The sequence below is a fragment of the Bos javanicus genome, chromosome 3, assembly GCF_032452875.1.
Source record: "Bos javanicus breed banteng chromosome 3, ARS-OSU_banteng_1.0, whole genome shotgun sequence".
Taxonomy (NCBI): domain Eukaryota; kingdom Metazoa; phylum Chordata; class Mammalia; order Artiodactyla; family Bovidae; genus Bos; species Bos javanicus.
Genome location: NC_083870.1, coordinates 9,543,319 through 9,564,671, shown reverse-complemented (window position 1 = coordinate 9,564,671; position 21,353 = coordinate 9,543,319). Strand labels below are relative to the sequence as shown.

General features: G+C 40.8%; 1 protein-coding gene across 8 annotated transcripts in view; it reads right to left on the bottom strand.

Moving 5' to 3' along the window:
- DCAF8 (DDB1 and CUL4 associated factor 8) overlaps positions 1-20,308 on the bottom strand; it is a 48,387-nt gene extending 28,079 nt beyond the window's left edge. Inside the window, exons 1-3 of one of the 8 annotated variants that reach the window (XM_061401637.1) lie at positions 12,572-12,607; positions 11,983-12,139; positions 11,419-11,491 (exon numbers count right to left, since the gene is read on the bottom strand). The gene's annotated coding sequence lies outside the window, so the exon portion shown is untranslated. Of the gene's footprint in view, positions 1-1,960; positions 2,023-11,418; positions 11,492-11,973 lie in introns of those variants that run through there. The other 7 variants (XM_061401629.1, XM_061401645.1, XM_061401652.1 and 4 more) reach the window with 7 other exon arrangements.
- Between the last annotated feature and the right edge of the window lie 1,045 nt (positions 20,309-21,353).

Genomic DNA, 21,353 nt, shown 5'->3' with positions numbered 1-21,353 from the left:
CTCTAATCTTTCAACAGCCCTTTCATTCCCATAACAATTATCCCAGAAGCAGCCCCATCCTTATCCTTACCCCCTACTCTCTCTACAGAAATCTAAGTTGCTTCAAAGGAAAAAAAAGTATCCTTTGCCAGGAGACAGCTGCCCAAAACTTGCTCACATTAGGCCAGGACGAGGCAGTAGAAATAATCCAAGAGCAGGACTGAGGCTGAATTTGAAGGAGGGACACCTGGAATGGTGATGATGAAAGACAATGTCAACAAAAAACAGATCTGTGAAGCCACATAAAGAAAAACAGAAGAGCTATTTGCAGAACAGGCTGTTTTATTCCTCCTACTTCAATGATGTATTTTTGTACAGTGTTCTCCTCACACAACACTTGTTTTTTCCTCTCTGTTGTCCCTGTGTATATTCTTTGGTAACTCAGCAGTATCTTCTTCCCCACCTAGGGCTTAAATTAATTACATTAATTGCAAAAGTCTATGGAGCATGGAAAAATAGTTGTACTACTTTAAGATTAAAACCTAAGGTCATCGACGTACCTTATGGTCAACTGCTAACAGAACTGTTTTTTCATTTCAAGAATCAAAACTGTCAACCACACCTTACTTCCCACCTCACTAATATCCACTCCTAGGAAAGTAGTAAAGCAGCTCTAGAGACCCTTATCTCAAAACTCAATCTCATCAACTTCTACAGAAGCCCAGACTGCTTGAACTTCAGTCTCATAATGGCTCTAGAAAACATTTGCTGGGCCGGAGGAGCCAAATGCCTGATGCTTACCTAGCTCTGAGAACCACTTCTCAGAAAAGGAGAGCCATGGGGTTCAACCTATACCCAGAAGTTGCAGAGAACATCTGCCTTTTGGGAAATTGGTTTAAGGTTCTTGCAAGGAGGGATCTTTTCTTTGAAGAAAAAAGCTGACAGAATTTACTCCTAAATTCAGAACAGAACATAGTCTATGTCAACTCTGTTTAATCACTGAGCTGATAGCTTCTAAAGGTCACATTTTAGGGGCCACAGAGTCTAGTGAAACTAGTCATAGGCAGAAAATCAGAAGTGCAGGGTTCTAGTACTAGCTAAGTTTATTAACAAACTTTGTGACATGACTTTGGATGTGCTGGTTAATCTTCTCTGGGCTTCCTTTTCTTCTTTTGTAAAACAGTAATTACAGAGATGGTACAATTAAGCAGAATTATATGTCAAAACTTCTGCAGAGGATGTTCTTACAGCAGTGATCTCAAAACTGATTATGAACGTCTATCAGTGAAAACTCTGCACATGAACCCACATTTAATCAATTCACATTAATTATTGAGCTTGATTTTTCTAGGAAAAAAAACAAAAATTTCAATGTTCTTTCCCTATACACCACTGGATCATCTTCCATACCCCATGTGAAGTGAAGTGAAAGTTAGTCGTATCCGACTCTTTGTGGCCCCATGAATTATACAGTCCATCGAATTCTCCAGGCCAGGATCCTGGAGTGAGTAGCCTTTCCCTTCTCCAGGGGATCTTCCCAACCCAGGGATGGAACCCAGGTCTCCCACATTGCAGGCGGATTCTTTACCAGCTGAGCCACAAGGGAAGCCCTCCATACCCCATGGGGTACATACATTCCCATTCTGGGGGACTGCTTCTCTAAAAAGCCAAGAAATGATGACAGTGATAAAACTACAATTACTTTTGGGATGAGTTGTTATTATATAACTGTCTGTCAAAATGAAACTTAAAACCATCTCAACACTATGGCAGAAATTAGAGTAAGTGCCCAAATTAAAGCAGGCTAAAGTGCTATGACTGTTCCTTAGGTCTTAGGTATACGAGTCACGCTAGAATTTCTACCATCACCAAAAAATGCAATCTTATTTTATGATCTGAGTTTGGGAACCATATCTGACCCAAACGTAAATTACTTTTATTCTTTAATGCACTCCATTCCCAACAAATCCACTGTTTTTACCTTGATCATTTTCCATGTAAAATCCAGTCCAGAGCAAACCAATCTGAGTTTGGAAGAGCTCACTGGCCCAGGTAGCTGGGAGAGTTAATCAGACTAGCTCTACTGCCTGTGCTCTAAAAATAACCATAACCCCTGCCGAAGGGAAGGTTAAAGAGGAAACTATGGGGGATGGTGAAAAAGACCCAGGTATCATTTTAATTTCTACCCAAGAAATTCTAACGACTGAGATTTTTCCTGTCTTAAAAAGGCCTTAAATTTTTGACCAAATACATGATAAAATATTAGCTAAAAATCAAGAAGAGGGGGAGTTAATCCAGGAGGTAAGAGGAATCTGTGCAAGAAGCACCAAACAGCTCTTGTTTAAAACCACTGGGGCTGCTTTCTTATTCTAACACTGAAGCAAGAGCTATACAAGAGACCAGGTATACTAGAACAACAGGACATCCAAATGTAAAAAAAGAAACTCAATTTGTACACTGAACGATATACAAAAACTAACTCAAAATGAATCACAGACCTAAATGTAAAAGCTAAAACAACACAACTTCCAGAAGAAAACAAAGTAGATAACCTTTGTGACACTGGGGTAGGCAAATATTTCTTAAGACAGGGCAAAAAAGCACAAGCCATGAAAAAAAAAGTTAATTAACTGCATATATCAAAATTAAAAAGCTACTCTTCAAGAGACACTGTTAAAAAATGAAAAGATGAGCTATGGACTGGAAGAAAATATCTGCAAAAGACATGTTTGACAGCAACAGGAACATATTTACAGTCTCACACCTAAATAACAATCACTTGAAAAAGACGATCAACATTATGAGTCATTAGGAAAATTCAAATTAAAACCACAATGAGAATCCTCTACACACCTATTAAAATAGCTGAAATTTTAAAAATAATAATAATGAAAGTCTTCTTTATCAAGTGCTAACAAAGGGTAGAGTAACTCAACTCTCACACACCGCACAGAGAAATGTAAAACGGTAGTTAGTTGCTTTGGAAAATGGTTGGTTTGGCAGTTTTTAAAAATAAAGTTAAACATACACTTACCATACAATCCAGGAATCCTACCCAGGTACGTACTAAAGAAAAATGAAACTAAGAATGAAAAGATCCATCTAAAAATCTAAATGTAAATGTTTTAAGTGACTTTACTTAGATCCATCAAAAACTAAAAAGTGTTTTTGAGCTAGGTCATGGATAAACAAACTATGGTCCATCACACAATAGGCTACATCTGAGCAATAAAAAGAATGAACTACTGATACACAACATGAATGGATCCCAAATGTGTTATGCTACGTGAAAGAAGCAAGACTCAGTTAACATAGTATTACTTCATTTATAGGACAGTCTGGAAAAGATAAACCACAGGGACAGAGAGTCATTGCTGGGATTTGGGGAAAAGGAACTAAAAACAAACAGGCGTGAGAAAACCTCTTGGAAAGATGAAAATGTTCTGTGCCTTCATCGCAGTGGTGTCACGTGACTATGCATTTGTTACAATTCACAGACTAGGTCAATGAAACAAAGGACAAATTTTACTGTATGTAAATTATCAATCAATCTGGCCAGAAAAGAGAAAGGGGGTGAGGGGGAGGAGATTCATGCAAAGTGTTAAATGACAAGATACAACCCAACAATTAAAAATACTAGACTCTAGAGCTTGTGATTATTAATAGAAGCTACCTAATAGTGGTCAGTAGGTCACAATAAATGAGAGCAAAATGTCAGGTCTTCTTGCCTGAAAATTAAAACATGGAAGAATTTTTGTTGCAAACAAAGCTGCCTTATCAGAACCCCATTAAATGTAAGATAAATCCTGAACTCATAAAAGTCTTCAACCCTAGTCTAGGTGACAGCTAAGAATATCAGAAGCTTAAAGTAGTCCAAAGTAGTTATAGTAGTTGTACTATTAATTTGTATACATATGCCTTCTACCTTGAGAGAAATTTCAAAAATTTCTCTTTCAAGTTCACTTTAATTCATTTGGAGTCTAGGGTCTATGGAAAACGGTCTGATAACTCTACTCTACCTCAGTTTCCATTTCTAAATAATATTACTGTTCCTGATACCTTTACTAAGACTTGAACTTAGGTTCAGTGAGTTCTCTTGAGTTACATAATCCCAGCATTCTCTTGGGTCCATCCAGCTGTCTCATGTGGCATGTCTCATTCTGCAACTTAAGTTCCCAAGTTTCTTACATAGACACCCATGTTTAAATGAGACAAGGTCTCAGAACTTCCTCTGAAAGTGAAAGGTGACGGTAGAAACTACTTCAATTATTAGTAAGACAGATATCTGAGAGCCACACAATCCCTAGTTCCTCTTGGGAGGACAGATGTCCCATACCACTCATGACTGAACAGCTGTTCAGGGTTGATCTCCATCCAAAGTACAAATTTGCTTTTCAGTCTTGGGTCCCCACAGTCCATCTGGAATCAACCAGTACTACTCATTCTCCATACCCAGTTTTTGCTTTCAAACTGAAATGACTCATTTAAATTCATTCTCCTTACCTTACTACTCTTCTACTTTACAGTAAACACTTCTCCAAGCCAACCTTCCCAACCCCAGCTGCCAGCCCGACTCTAATAGTACAGTGTTTATTAATCAGACAGAGAATCTTAGGGTCTGAAATTCAAAGAATGACTCCAAGGAAGCTGAAACTCATACTATATAAAATATGTTTATAGCGAGGCAAGCCTTTAGTTCTGGGCTACTCTCTCTTAAAGTAGTTGGAGGTGTTATTAATAAATACACTATACTGTCTCCTCTGGTAAGCTGGAATGAGGAGCAGAAACTATAAATGTTTCTGGGATCAGGGAAATTAATCTCTATTCCTATCCTGCAGAATAAGCAACAGCACCGGCTAACCATACAGCAGCTCGAGCCTCCCTTTTTTATCTAAATTATAAGCCTTTGGCACCACCCAGTGGCCCATTTGTACTGAGACATGCTAGTAATGCAACAATGTACAAGGCAAGATAGGAGCTACAAATACAAACAAGGCAGTCATAATACCTTTTGTAGCCAATAATCAATTAGGAAAAACAGGTATACAACTATGATATAAGAGACACAAGTGTTAGTACCATTAAAAAAAAAAAAAAGATAGGAAATTCCATGGTGGTCCAGTGGTTAGGACTTTGCTCTTTCACTACCATAGCCCAGGTTCAATTTCTGGTTGGGTAACTAAAATCCCACAAGCCACGTGGTGCAGCCAAAAAATGGGAAAAAAAGAAAAAAATGAAAAAAAAGAAAGAAAAAGAAAAGATAAATAGAATATTGTTATAGTTCAACAGAATAAGGATTATATTGTTTCAGGGGGAAACAGTTCATCAGTTAAGAAGAGAGTGTGTGTGTGTGTGTGCGTGTGCGTGTGCGTGTGCGTGTGCGTGTGTGTGTGTGTGTGTGTTAGGCATCAGGAAGATTTGGTCAGAATAATAAGATGGACAGAAAAAGGAGAAACAAGTTTAAAAGACTTCCCTGGTAGCACAGTGGAAGAATGAGTGAGTGAGTGTGTGTATGTGTGTTAGGCATCAGGAAGATTTGGTTAAGAATGACAAGATAGACAGAAAGGGAGAAACCAGTTTAAAAGCTATCAAAGGACTTCCCTGGTAGCACAGTGGATAAGAATCAGCCTGCCAATGCAGGCGACATGGGTCTGATCCCCAATCAAGGAAGACTCCACATGCTGATGCACAATTAAGTCTGTGTGCCACCATCTCAGCCTGTGCGCCTAGAACCTGTGCTCTGCCAAAGGAAGCCCTCACAGGGCAGCCAAGAGTAACCCCTACAGAAATGCTCACATGCGGCAACATGCGGCAACCAAGACCCAGTGTAATTAAACATTGTAACAAATAATTCTTAAAAAGACACACAGGAAATATTTTTTAAAAAAAGCTATCACAAAGTTGCCAAAGTTAGAAGCAATGAGACCCTGTATCCGGAGGATGGCAGAAGACATGGAGAAGGGGACCAACGTGAGCAGCACTGTACAGGGCGGGACTGACAGTCTGGCTCAATGAGCAGCCGCTTCTCTGTGGGATCACCTCAGGAACTGAGGGAAAATGCTGCTTTTCTCCCTATTCAAGTATCATAAAAGATTCAGCTATCTCTTCAGTTAAGTCCATTAACATTATTCCCATAAAAAACTTATTAGATTACCAATTAATGATAATCTGAGATCTATGTGTCAACAATTAAAAAATGTTTTCATTCATATTATCATTTGGACCGACCTTTTATACTTTAAATACACTTTTGTAAGCAGCACTGAATTCTACCTTTCAGCTCAAGTTGCTTCATCACTTGGCATTGAAGAGCCCTGGTTCTTAAAGACAGCATATGGTATAATGAAAAGAAAAGGGCTTTGGTGTTACTCAGACTTGGGTTTGAATTTTACTTCTACCACCTACCTGTGAGTTTGTTTCTCTTTTTATAAAATGGGACAATACCATTATCCTGAAGAAATGGTTTAGAGGATTAAACATGGTATTTGCAATTGGCTGTCTATACGTGTCAGGCATTTATATTAATTTTCTAGCTTCTCATCTCTGGTTCCAGACTGCGTTTTCTAGAGAAGCCTAGGCATCTTCACCACTCAACAATGATCCTCCAAACACTGTACACAAATTAAGACATAGTTCCAAGTCTAAGAAATCTGCTTACCTGCTATATCACTGGTCTTTTCAAGTACTATTCTCTGAATTCTCTGAATTCTATTCAGAGAGGGACTTCCCTGGTGGTTCAGTGGTTAAGACTCTGGGCTCCCAATGCAGGGGGCACAAGTTCGATCTCTGGTAAGGGAACTAGATCCTACATACCACAACTAAGAATTTGCACGCCATGACTAAGACTGGCACACCCAAATTAAAAAAAAAAAAAAAAAGAATTCAGAGAGCTCTGTTAATACCTTCCTTTGAGCACATTCATGTTCTACGAACTAGGGTAAAGCAATACACCCAAGAGCCCACCACATTAAGTCTCTTTAAGTTCTCCTGCCTTTTGAAGTGTCAGAAGATAGCCAAGGTGAAAACTTCAAAGCAATCATCACAAATGATGAGGGGGAACATAAGTCCTACATCAACTATACTAAAAACAAGGAACTCTGTTCCTCCACTGGAATGAATGCCTTCTCTCCCTGTTGGTAACACCAAGTGCCCTGTGTTTATAGTTTATTGACTTTAATTCTACTAACAGTATTTCAGGGTATGTTAGGAATGTGCTAAGTGCTATCTCCAGCAGCAGCAGAGCTAAGGAACTTTTTATAACAACATTCACCTCAATTTAAATAATTTTAAGGAAAATCACTTAGGAAATTTCATTGTGTTTCTATGAAATGTTTTATACTTAAACATTTGTTACTAACACTATTAAACATAGTGTTACTATGAAATGATTTGTATTTACATCAGAATCCAGTCCCCATTACCTGTTTTTGCCTTTCACATTTCAAATTTTTTCTTAAAATTGTTCAAAAGTATACCAGAGAGATAAAAGGGTACAACTTAAAACAATAAGGAGAGGCTAAAAACATCAAGACATCCCCTCCAATCTGAATGAAACTAGAGGCGAGAGTATAATGTGGGTCCTGAGTAAGGTTACAAATATACCTGAAAATGTGGCAATGCTCAAACACCAGAGGAATATAGTCTCTTGGCTACCACTAGAGGTAAATCCTATAATAGCTTTCCAGATGGCTAACTTAAAAAAAAAAAAGACACGTGAGGCAACATGGATGCTTCACATTAGAACTTGCCCAGACCTCCTTAAATAGTATCCTCAGAGGATAAGAGCAAATATTTAACCTCTTAGATACGATGAAACTTTTTACAATAACCCAATCCATTAGACATACTACATTCCATTAATAAGATGTCATCTTTGTCAAATTAATCACTTATCATGCCCTATTTGCAAATTCAGGACAGCTTTAGTTCACTGGCTTATCTTGGGCATATACCTTCCTTGGATAAAGGTAATACTTGAGAAACTGAACTTCTGGCCCAGAAACTATGTTCTGTAGAGGCAGAAATTTTTTTTAAATGTTATATAAAGAAGTGACAAATTCATAAAATGCATCACACTCTAATCTTTAAAGACCTTTCAAGACTTTCTTCTCACTCTAAGAATAACTGAATCAGTAAACAAGAACAGGTAACCCCTTTTTCTGACCAAGTTTAAGAGTGATGAAGTTTACTCATGAAAATAAGAGATGAAAAGTTTTCAGCATTACTATAAAGCTAATCTAAAATCACTGCCTTTGGGCTCTGAAACTAAAATATGCACAGTCATTACTTCCATGACTGCCACTGATTCAATTCCTTCAGTTGCCTGGGTTCCAAATGGGTGAGGGTAAATAACAGATTATCTTGGCTCACCAATAATCTGCTTTAAAAAAAAAAATTAATTCAATCTTAAAAACTAACTCTAACACCACTGGGATGCAATAAAAAGCTGTTTGGATAACTCTTTTATAGAAACTCTGAACATTTACTAGACATGTTTAGAGTAACTTTTCCACAGTAGAAATAATCCAGAAATAAACCTATCTACTGAAAACAAAGGTCAACCAGTCACTTCATTATTTAAAAGCCTTTAACTCATCTGATAGAACACAGGACCTAGAGCATGAAACTTTGAAGACCTCAGTCTCCCACAACAGGGCACACTTCTATAGAATGTCTTCTACTAGAGCATGTCTGCTTTTGAAATGCCAGTACGGTTTTTAAAAGGTAATAAAAAGACATTTCTTTTTTCTCTGAAGACACGATTCTGTCTTAGGTTGATCCTAATCAAAACTAAAGGTCACGGAGACTGATTCTTACACATTTAATAAGTTGCTGTATAAAATGCCCTGTCAGGTTGGTGGTGGGAACTAAGATCATAAGCATAACTAGCCTCTTACTGCAGCCACAGAAGGAAATACTTCCTAGCAAGATGCAACAATTCTTATGCAACATCCTGAAATATAAAATATCCTCAGAAATACACGAATTTTAGAATTGTGGTCCAGAGACTACAAATACTGCTTCACTGTACACACAGGTGTCACCTGGAGCATAAAATGTGAAGCCCTTCCTGGTGGTGGTGATGGTGGGCGGAGGCCCTTACCCAGCACATAGAGTAATAAGGAACAAAGCTGGGCTCTTTCAACATAGTTCCTTTTCTCCTCCCACACCTGCTCCTGCCCTACTCAACACGGAACTCTAGATCTCAAAAAAACCCAAAACACAAATAATAAAGTGCACGTTACTATCCTTCACCCCAAGAGTTTTTACCTTTCAAGAGAGAGTATTTAGACCCTAGATGGTAGTAATGAAAGTTGGTTAACTTTAAGTTGATCATTGGCTTGAATGAATACAGTTGCTTTCATCGCAATGTTATCAACATTTTCTTAATTTTCATGTGCCCTTACATCCCTCAAAGATATATGTCATGTCAATGTATGGCAAAACCAATACAATATTGTAAAGTAATTAGCCTCCAATTAAAATAAATAAATAAATAAAATAAAAATTCTGACAAAATTTCAAAAAAAAAAAATGTGAAATGAAAGCCAACAAGAGAAGGTTAAAAACTTTTCATCTCTGCTATTGTATTAAGATGGCCAAGTTGGGGAGATGAAATAAACACTGCATTCCTGACTTCCTAGCCCAGATTCACTTCAAAAAGAAAGGAGACTTTTTCACGGTCCACAGTTGTTTTTTTGGCCATGGGGATCCTAGTTCCCTGACCAGGGATCAAACCCATACTCCCTGAAAAGGAAGCGCAGTCTTAACCACTGGACCACCAGGAAGTCCCTCATGGTCTAGTCCTTTGATAAGCTATTGATGAGGATCACTGCAAAGCCCAACGGCTTGGAAAAAAATGTGTTCTTTCTGTGGCAAAAACAAAAAGGCATAAGCGGTAGCTGGAGCTGAGGTGGTGAGCAACATTGAATCAGGAAGGGAAGGAATTATATAAACTCTGATTAGGTGTGCTAAAAGGGAGACCAAGAGGTAGGAGCAAAGAATAAAGGAAAGTTACTGATGCTTAGTTTGAGAATGAATTTAGAAAGACACATACATCAACATCTAATATTCCCGCTGTTCTCTGGTCTTGAACTCCCACCAGAATGACCTGAACCACAATCAAAAGGCAACCCTAGGTGGGCACCTACAAAGAACACATCTAAGCTGGCCAATTAAAAATGAATCTGAAAAAATTACCAGGAAAACACGTTCAAAAGTAAAATGCAAAGAAGAGGACACTAACATACAACTTATTTAAAGCTGTATCAATGATGTGTAAAGAAAAATTTTTTAGTGTCTATCTTGTGCTAGGCATAATGTAAGACCTTTATATGACTTTCCTCACACAATACTGACAAGGACTCTAGGACATAAGCTGTATTATTCCACTTATAGAGAGGCGAAAATTAAGAAAGGACTCAGAAAAGTTTAAGTGACTTGCCCAAGGTCACATGGCTAATAAATCTTAGTACAGTATTTAAACCCAGACCTATCAAGTTCTAAAGACTGTATTTTTCTTTTATTTTATTGATACACACACATACTGCCAATGACCTTATTTCAGCTCCTAATAAGCAATTTCTACACAGAACACCATGTGGAATAAAACTCACCAGTGTCACACTCAACCTCTTCCTACTACAAATCATAAACATATTAAGAATCAGCCAGGTCTACCTTCCAGAGCCACTCAACTCTTCCATCACATTCCATGAAACTCAACCATAGTACTATTCTCTGCTACCAGGAATCCAAAATCTTTACAAAAATTACATTTACCACTAGTATGTCCTAACTCCCTCTGTGGCACTGGCCCATGCTGCTGAATGCATAGGATGATTCCTCTGCTAAATAAGAATTCTTCAGACCAGATATAAAAGAGCACCACTGTTTTGTAGGGTCTTTTTTCCACTCAAAACTTATCTCTAAGTCCTGAAACCAGAATTCTGAGGTGGATGAACTTAGACACCAACTAAAGGCAGTATCACTCAGGATTCACTAGCTTTTAGTTAAAAGCAGCTAAATGTTCCCCTAAATAGCAAGAAATGACAATCCAAAGCCCTAAGAGGCAAAGAGAATTGATTTGACAAAGGGCTAAAGAGAACTCTGGCAAACTAATTCCCAGCTTTTAACAGCATAAGAAACACAAAGGCAAAACGCAAGGCAAATGAATAAAGAGGAAGATACATTCACTTCTAGGCTTAACAGGAGTCATGTGAAGATAAGCAGCAACCATTTAGGACAGAAAGTCAAGAAGCCTAGAGTCAATTAAACTTGCAAAAGTAATTTTACCAGACGTGGAACAAAGCCAAGAACAATACCCCAACTCTTTGGAAACAGTGGAAGGAATTTTATGACTTTAGTGGTCAGCACTGGAGCACCAGAGTAGGGTATGTCTTGAACTCAGGAATTTAAATGCCTTCAAGTCCTACTCACCTTTCCTCCTTTATCACTGAAGTAGGGTCAGGCTGAGCTCCTGAGAAAATAGGTCTGCAGATTCACTGAAGGACTGAGAAAAGTTAAAGTTTAAATGGCAAAGGTGTCTCTTCTACTAAACATAATAAAAAATTGTAATATAATAAAAAAGTATTAATACATGTTAGTATTTTTCAGACCTCGTCGAACTATTTAGAACCACAGAAATTTATCTTACTAAAGAAGTAACTTTCAAACATTGTTACAGAAATGAAACGAACCAGGCAAGTAATCTCCTAGTTCTGCTAAAATGTAAAACTCATTGGAAAGTAAAACCTGAATCTTTTCAAAGCTAACCCATAAGCAAACCTCTCAACAAGCAGCCACAGAGCAGGGGGGAAATCCCGCAGAGAGCGTGATCGCGCTGGTGCCGGTTTGTTTACAGACTCCAGCAGCAATCGCATGAGTCAGAAATTCAAACCACCAGATGCTTTCCAACTAACAGGGACCAAACGGCACCGTTCTAGGGTGTCCTCAAAGATTTAGGGGTGAAGGGAGGCAGACTACGAGAATTACATTACAAACCGGACAGGAAAAGACGGCAACAACTGACTCCCGGGTTCTTGAACCTCGGCCTTCCGTACAAGGTGCTGGGCCCGAGAACTCGAGATGGGGGAGGGGGACACACTGCGCGGTGGCCCCGAGGTTACGGGGAAACACGAGGGGAGCCGCGTCCCTCAATCTAAAGGTGGGGTGGGGTGGGGAGCGCACACAAATGAGTCACCCGACGAAGCGAGAGGTCCTGCAGACTGTGGGGCAGGCTCCTAGGGGCAACCCTGGGGCTGACCTGAGGGAAGGGCAGCCAGTCCTCCCAGCGGTGACTCGGGTCATGGGGAAAAGACCTGAGCCCTGGGAGCTTGGGAAAGGAGTCAAACCCATCCTGAAGGGGTTTGGGCCAGGGGAGAAGGGGTCAGGCCAAGCCGGAACGAGACACGGACCGGGTAGGTCAGGGGGGAGGGGGGGATGTCCTGCTGGGGCAGTTACAAGCACGGGAGCCGGCGAGGCTCAGCAGCCCGCTTCCCGTCTTGGGTCATCCTTCTGCCAGCGGCTGCTCCAACTGTTCCGGGCCCAGCCGCCCCGTCCACTGCCGCCACCAACGCCGCCGCCATCTTACACTGGCCAGCGGCCGCCACCACCACCGCCTCCGCTCTCTGCGCTTGCGCCTGCGCCGCCACGCTTTCCGGCCCCTTTGCGACGCTGTGCTGGAGAAGGTTGGGGGAAAGTGGTCGCGCAAGCTCTGGGCTCCCAACCCTCCTCGAAGGACGCATAGGGGGCGGGGCTTAAAGTCAACGGAAAACGGAGCGAGGAGCGCGTGCGCATTACTGAGGAGGGAAAGTTGGCTTTTGGTAGTTTTGCTGGGGGTTCACTTTGCTCGTGATACTCAAAAGGTAGACGGCCTCCCAGAATTGTGGTGGAAATCAACTTCATTTCTAACAGGCTGGCAGGCAACTTTCTGAACGACTTGCATTTTCCCCCGTTTTTGAATACTTGGAACAAGCAGCTGTCTCTAGATTTCTTCTGAAAGCCCATTTCCTTTGAGGACCTTGTTAAGTGGTTTCTATACCTCTGAGAGCTATTTACCCCTGGGAGCCTCCATTTTTTAAGAAGCCTGAGATGCAGCTAAGCTATTCAAGAGGCTCTCTGAAGCAGGGTAGTGCGTTGAAGACTCCCACGGATGGGACTGGAGGTATTCACTCTGCCTACTTCTGACACCTGAAGGAAGCGTGCAGAAGACCCGTGAAAAGGTTACACCTAGCTGCCAGGCCGGGGATGGAGGGTTGGGGCGGGGGTGACCGGAAGGCCAGGGTGCAAGGCTCCTTGTCATCTCTTCTACCGCTACATTCCTATTATAAGTCATTATTATAATACCTGGACTATTGCAACAGATGCCAAGCTGGTTTGTCTACTTCCATTATTGCCCAACTAGTTAAATAAGGGCAGTCAGATTGACCTTTTAAAATGTAAGCCAGATGACTCGCTCAAAAGCTTCCCATCACACAATAAAAATCAAAATGCTCAAAAGGGCCTCCAAGGAAAGCCCTACATGATACTGCTCCTATTTCTCTGATACTACTTAGCTTTAACCCTGCTCTAGCCCTTTGGCCTTCTTGTTGTCACTCTTGACCAAAGTATGAAGAGCCCAAGGGCTTTTGCACTTGTTCCGTCTTCTTGGAATGTTCACCTACCAGATCTTTACTAGACTTGTTCTGTCCACTTAATCAGATCTCTACTCAAATACTCCTTCCTCAGAGAGACAATTCTTAACCATGCCAGCTATAATAGTATCCTGCAACAAAGGTCCGTCTAGTCAAGGCTATGGTTTTTCCTGTGGTCATGTGTGGATATGAGTTGGACTGTGAAGAAGGCTGAGCGCCGAAGAATTGATGCTTTTGAACTGTGGTGTTGGAGAAGACTCTTCAGAGTCCCTTGGACTGCAAGGAGATCCAACCAGTCCATTCTGAAGGAGATCAGCCCTGGGATTTCTTTGGAAGGAATGATGCCAAAGCTGAAACTCCAGTACTTTGGCCTCCTCATGCAAAGAGTTGACTCACTGGAAAAGACTCTGATGCTGGGAGGGATTGGGGGCGAGGAGAAGGGGACGACAGAGGATGAGATGGCTGGATGGCATCACTGACTCGATGGACGTGAGTCTGAGTGAACTCCAGGAGTTGGTGATGGACAGGGAGGCCTGGCGTGCTGCGATTCATGGGGTTGCAAAGAGTCGGACATGACTGAGCGACTGAACTGAACTGAACACTATCATCATTCTTTGTCCTTTCACTGTGCATTTTATACCATTTTTTTACATATAATATTTAACCTCTAATTATATATTTGTAATCTATACTACTAGAATATAAAGTCTATAAGGGCAATGGCTATGTCTTTTTCATCTTTATAACCCCATCACCTAAGAGGACTTTAGAACAGTTAACTATCTAATGCCTTAACATTCTATTCATTCTTTCATTCATTCCATCAACAACTATTGAATTCCTGCTACATGTAAGGCCTCTTCTAGGTACTGGGGCTGCAGTAGTGAATAAAACAAACCAAGATTCCAACATTCATGCAACTTATTAATGCAGGGGTTGGGAGTGTAGGGGGAGAAGAGGGCCATGCAGACAATATTAAATGTAAAGAAAAATAAAGCGGGGTAAAAGTGGGTTACCTACGTAGATGAGTTCTTTTACATATGTGGTTACGGAAGGCACCTCTGCTGAGGGCTTCCCTTATAGCTCAGTTGGTATAGAATCCGCTTGCAATGCAGGAGACCCCAGATCGATTCCTGAGTCAGGAAGATTTGCTGAAGGGATAGGCTACCCACTGCAGTGTTCTTGGGTTTCCCTTGTGGCTGAGCTGGTAAAGAATCTGCCTACAATGCAGGAGACCTGGTTTCGATCTCTGGGTTGGGAAGATCCCCTGGAGAAGGGAAAGGCTACCCACTACAGGATTCTGGCCTGGAGAATTCCATGAACTGTATAGTCCATGGGGTTGCAAACAACTGGACATGACTGAGCAACTTTTACTTCACTTCACTTCAAACTACTATCCACATAATGATGACTCCCATGTATTTATTTCCAAACCAGGCTTCTCCTTCAAGCTTTAGACTGACACACCTGAGAGCCAATGCACTTTTTAAAAAACAGCTTTATTGAGATGAAATTCACATACCATACAATTCACTCATTTAAAGCGTTCAGTTGAATGGCTTTGGGTACATCACAGATATGTGCAACCATAACCACAGTCAATTTTCAATAATCTTCATCCCCTAAAAAAACCCCACAAAAACCCAGGTTCCTTTAGGTATCACCTCCCACCCCCATCTCCCACCCCTCTCCAAGAAACCACTAATCTATTTTATCCCTATAGATTTCTCTATTCTGGACTTTCATATGAATGGAATCATATAGTATGTGGCCTTTTGTGACTGGCTTATTTCATTTAGCATGCTTCCAAAATTCACCCATTGTATAGAATGAACTGTGGTGTTGGGCAAGACTCTTGAGAGTCCCTTGGACTGCAAGGAGATCCAACCAGTCCATTCTGAAGGAGATCAGCCCTGGGATTTCTTTGGAAGGAATGATGCTAAAGCTGAAACTCCGGTACTTTGGCCACCTCATGCGAAGAGTTGACTCATTGGAAAAGACTCTGTTGCTGGGAGGAACTGGGGGCAGGAGGAGAAGGGGACAACAGAGGATGAGATGGCTGGATGGCATCACTGACTCGATGGACGTGAGTCTCAGTGAACACCGGGAGTTGGTGATGGACAGGGAGGCCTGGCGTGCTGCAATTCATGGGGTCGCAAAGAGTCGGACATGACTGAGCGACTGAACTGAACTGAACTGACTGATAGAAGGTAACAGTACTTCTTTTAAAACAAATATTCCATTGTATACGTTCAACCATTCATCTGTTGATGTATGTTAGTGTTGTTTCTACCTGTCAGCTATTGCAAAAAATGCTGCTATAAAAATGTATATACAAGTTTTTGTTTGGACATATGTTTCATTTCTTTGGAGCATATACTTAGGAATTAAATTGCTGGGTCATATGGTTAACTCTATGTTTAATCATTTGAGGAACTGACAGAGTGCTTTTTGAAGCTGTTGTACCATTTTACTTTCACACCAGCAATGTATAAAGGTTCCAGTTTTTTCCCATCTTTACCAATGTTTAATAACTTTTTGATTCCAGACATCCTAATGGGTTTGATTTTTGATTTGCACTTCCCTGATGACGAACAACGTCAAGCATCTTTTCATGTGTTTATTGCTCATTTTTGTTTCTTTTGGAGAAATGTCTATTTAAGTCCTCTGCTCACTTTTTAAAATAATAGGTTGTTTTTCTTTTAAAAACCCACTCCAGTATTCTTGGGCTTCCCTGCTAGCTCAGCTGGTAAAGAATCCACCTGCAATGTGGGAGACCTGGGTTTGATCCCTGGGTTGGGAAGATCCCTTGGAGAAGGGAAAGGCTACCCACTCCAGTATTCTAGCCTGGAGAACTGTAGTCCATGGGGCGCAAAGAGTCGGACACAACCAAGGGACTTTCACTTTTCTTTTAAAAGTTTTTATTTATGGCTGTGCTGAGTCTTCGTTGCCGTGCGGGCTTTTCTCTAGTTGCGGCGAGTAGGGCCTAGTCACTAGTTGTGATGTGCAGGCTTCTCATTGCAGTGATGCAATGGCTTCTCTTGTTGCACTGCACAGGCTCTACGGCTCTTGGGATTCAGTAGTTGTGGCACATGGGCTCAGTAGTTGCAGCTTCCAGGCTCCGGAGCACAGGCTCAATAGTTGTGGTGCACAGGCTTAATTGCTCTGCAGCATGTGGGATCTTCCTCGATCAGCAATTGAACCCGTGTCTCCAGTACTGGCAGGTGGATTTTTAACCACTGTGCCACCAGGGAAGCCCTCCTTTGCTCATTTTTAAATTGGGTTACTTGTCTTTTTATTATGGAGTTGTAATAGTACATAGTTTTTCTAGATAGAAATCCTTCATCAGTTATGTGATTTAAATATTTTCTCCCATTCGGTGAGCTGTCTTTGCCCTTTTTTGATGGTGTCCTTTGAAGCACAAACTTTAATTTTGATGAGGTCCAATTTATCTTTTTCTTTCATTGCTCATGCTTTTGGGGTCCTATATAATTCTTGGGTTTCCCTGGTAGCTCAGACAGTAAAGAGTCTGCCTACTATGTATGAGACCTGGGTTGGATCCCTGGGTTGGGAATATCCCCTGGAGAAGGGAATGGCTACCACTCCAGTACTTTTGCCTGGAGAATCCCATGGACACAGTTATTACTTTGAGCTGTTTATTTTGAGTTAAGTTTTTTATATGGGGTGAGGTAAGGATTGAACGTATTATTTTGCATGTGGCTATCTAGTTGTCCCGGGGCAACTGTTGAAAAGACTGTTCTTTCTCATTGGATGGTTTTGGCCCCTTTGTAAAACAAATCAGTTAACCACAGATATATAGATTTACTTTGGAGTCTTAATTCTACTCCACTTGTATCTATGTCTTTTCTATGTGCCATCACCACATTTTTAAGATTTGTTTTTTTGTTGCACTGGGTTTTTGTCGCTGCCTGCAGGCTTTCTCTAATTGTAGAGAGCACAGGTTCTAGGTGCTCAGGCTCAGTAGTTGTGGCACACAGGCCTAGATGCCCCATGGCATGTAGGATCTTCCTGGACCAGGGACTGAACCTGTGTCCCCTGCCCTGGCGGGTGGATTCTTAACCACTGAACACCATGGAAGCCCTCATCACACTGTTTTGATTATCATTGCTTTGTGGTAAGTTTTTAAAGATTATTTTCTTCTTTTGAGTCCACTGTGATGCCATATGAATTTTAGGATTAGTTAGTCAATTTCCACAAAGCAAGCTGGGATTCTGATAGAGATTGCATTGAATATGGAGATTAGGGAGTAGAACAGTTCCCAACTGACAATGGTTCAGCTTACTATTTTTTTACTTTATGGTGGTGTGTAAGAGATAAACATTCTGTAAAAACTGTACTTTGATTTTGATCTTTTCCTGGGCTAGGGATATGTGGTAGGATATTCTTTCAGGATGTTGGGCAGCAACAGTGAGCCACAGCTCCCAGTCAGCCACACAATCATGAGGGTAAACAACCAATACACTTAAAATCATTCTTTTTCACTTTCAGTACGGTATCAATAAATTACATGAGATATTCAACACTTTATTATAAAACAGGCTTTGTAGGTTTTGCCCAACTGCAGGCTAATATTAAGTGTTCTGAGCATGTTTAAAGTAGACTAGGCTAACCTATGAGTTTGGTAGGTTAGTGTATTAAATGTATTGGCTTAGGATATTTTCAGCTTACAATGGGTTTATCAGGACATAACCCCATGGTAAATCGAACAAGATCTGTAGTGACATTTTAACAATGTGCTCCATGAACATTATTTAGATCTTTCTTAACAATATTTTGTAGTTTTAACAGTACTTCTTTTGTTAAATTTATTCTTAAGTATTCTTCTCCCTTAATCCCAAGTATTCTTTTTGATGCTTTTGTGAATGGAATTGTTTTCTTAGTCTCACTTTTCTGGACTGTTCACTGCAAATCATAAAAATACAATTGATTTCTGTATATTGAACTTAAGTCCTGCAACCTTGCTGAACTCATTAGTTCTAATAGTTTTTTAGTGGATTCCTTAAGACTTCCTATATCTGCAAATACAGTTTTATTTTTCCTTTCCAATCTCAATGTCTTTTCTTTTTCTTGCTTAATTGCCCTGACTAAAACCTCTGACTAAAGCCAAAGCCTTTGACTGTGTGGATCACAATAAACTGTGGAAAATGCTCAAAGAGATGGGAATACCAGACCATCTGACCTGCCTCTTGAGAAACCTATATGCAGGTCAGGAAGCAACAGTTAGAACTAGACATGGAACAACAGACTGGTTCCAAATAGAAAAAGGAATACGTCAAGGCTGTATATTGTCACCCTGCTTATTTAACTTATATGCAGAGTACATCATGAGAAATGCTGGACTGGAAGAAGCACAAGCTGGAATCAAGATTGCCGGGAGAAATATCAATAACCTCAAATATGCAGATGACATCACCCTTATGGCAGAAAGTGAAGAACTAAAGAGCCTCTTGATGATAAGTGAAAGAGGAGACTGAAAAAGCTGGCTTAAAGCTCAACATTCAGAAAACTAAGATCATGGCATTTGGTCCCATTACTTCATGGCAAATAGATGGGGAAACAGTGGAAACAGTGGCTGACTTTATTTTCTGGGCTCCAAAATCACTGCAGATGGTGACTGCACCCATGAAATTTAAAAGACGCTTACTCCTTGGAAGGAATTTATGACCAACCTAGACAGCATATTAAAAAGCAGAGACATTACTTTGTCAACAAAGGTCCATCTAGTCAAGGCTATGGTTTTTCCAGTGGTCATGTATGGATGTGAGAGTTGGACTATAAAGAAAGCTGAGCACCGAAGAATTGATGCTTTTGAACTGTGGTGCTGGAGAAGACTCTTGAGAGTCCCTTGGACTGCAAGGAGATCCAACCAATCCATCCTAAAGGAGATCAGTTCTGGGTGTTCATTGGAAGGACTGATGTTGAAGCTGAAACTCCAATACTTTGGCCACCTGATGCGAAGAGCTGACTCATTTGAAAAGACCCTGATGCTGGGAAAGATTGAGGGCAGGAGGAGAAGGGGACGACAGAGGATGAGATGGTTGGATGGCATCACTGACTCAATGGACATGGGTTTGGCTGGACTCTGGGAGTTGGTGATGGATAGGGAGGCCTGGCGTGCTGTGGTTCATGGGGTCGCAAAGAATTGGACACGACTGAGTGACTGAACTGAACTGAAAACCTCTGGCAAAATATTGACTAGAAGTGGTTATGGCTGATATCCTTGTATTGTTCCTGATCCTTAAGTATGATGTTAGCTGTAGATTTTTTGTGTAGTTGTACTTTACCAGATTGAGGATGTTCTCTTCTATTCCAGCCAATGGCACCTTAACATTCCCAAACTGAACTCAACACTTGCTCTTTGCTCTACTTCTGTCACACTCAAATCTCTCAGTTGACACTATTATCTCCTGTTTTCTCCCTAGAAGCAGAGTCCAAGAAAGGGATTCTGTGCAAGTGGTTTATTGAGGGAGTGCTCTCAAGTAAAACCTATAATGGAGTGAGTGAAGAAAGATAGGACAAGAGGAAAAGTTAGGCAAAGATACAGGTTCAGCTGATAAGTTTAGCTTCCACTGGGAACTCTTGGCACATAAATGGCTCACCTTGAGGAAAGCAAGGAATTTTGTACCTTAGTATCATTTGCTGACAACACAATTACTAATTACATATCATCACTGATAATGCAATCCCTATCAGAATCCTGACTGACTTCTGAACAGGAACTAATATCATACCATTGACTGTGGTGTTATCCCTGGGAAGGAACAACCTTCCAGGGATTTCCAGAAGTGGCTTTTGTTGGCAGAGAGTGATTCCCAAGAAGATGCAGCAGTGAGCTATTAGCAGCCAACACTCACTTCCTGGTAAAGAGGCTTTGAACAGAGTACCAACAATGTCTACTATATTGGGGCCATTTGTGTTATAAAGTTCTCTATATCTAAGCAGTTTCTCCATAAGTCAAGTTAGTCACAATTTCTGGAAACACAAGAGGGTTTGCAGTTGGTCCAGAAATTGCAGATGATACTCATCATCTTCCTTCAGTGACACCTATTTCAGATTCATCTTCCTGCTGACTACAATTTTTGTTAGTCTAGATAGCTTACCTCTGGGGTGATCCAGATCTTCATCCCTGAGGGTTCTGGGCCCCTGAAGATCATGCCCTACCAGGCCATAAGTGTTTAGTTATTTACAGTTAAAATTGAGTACAGGAGAACTAAAAGTTAACCCAGGGATCACATGTGCATCAAACACTTTTCTGTTTGTATTCATAATGTAAAAGTGATCCTAACTCCTCATCACAGAGCTAATTATCCCAGACAGTATGGCAAGTTTTCTGCCTGATAATTTGCTGGCATTAGGAGCCCAAAGTGACCAGATGGCAGCCATACCTTTAAGTTTATTAAGATTCTTATGCTGTACCTGGTAGAAGCATCTCCACTCTGGGAAACAGGATCTCCAGACCCACAGAATTTAAAGTTGCAAGGACAGGAAGTACAAATGCTTCAAGTGGCTCACGGAAGTGATATTGAACAGGGTCACGCCTATCTCCACCCCTTGGTTCCAGAACCCATGAATTCTACCTTTTGTGGATAAAGCACCCTATTATGGTCATGTAGGTTTATACTGTATTGTGAAGGACAGCACTCCATCCTTAATGGCACCACTTGCACCTTCAAAAGGCCATCCCACTACTCTACCAGGTCAGAAGCTTCTGGTAAAAAG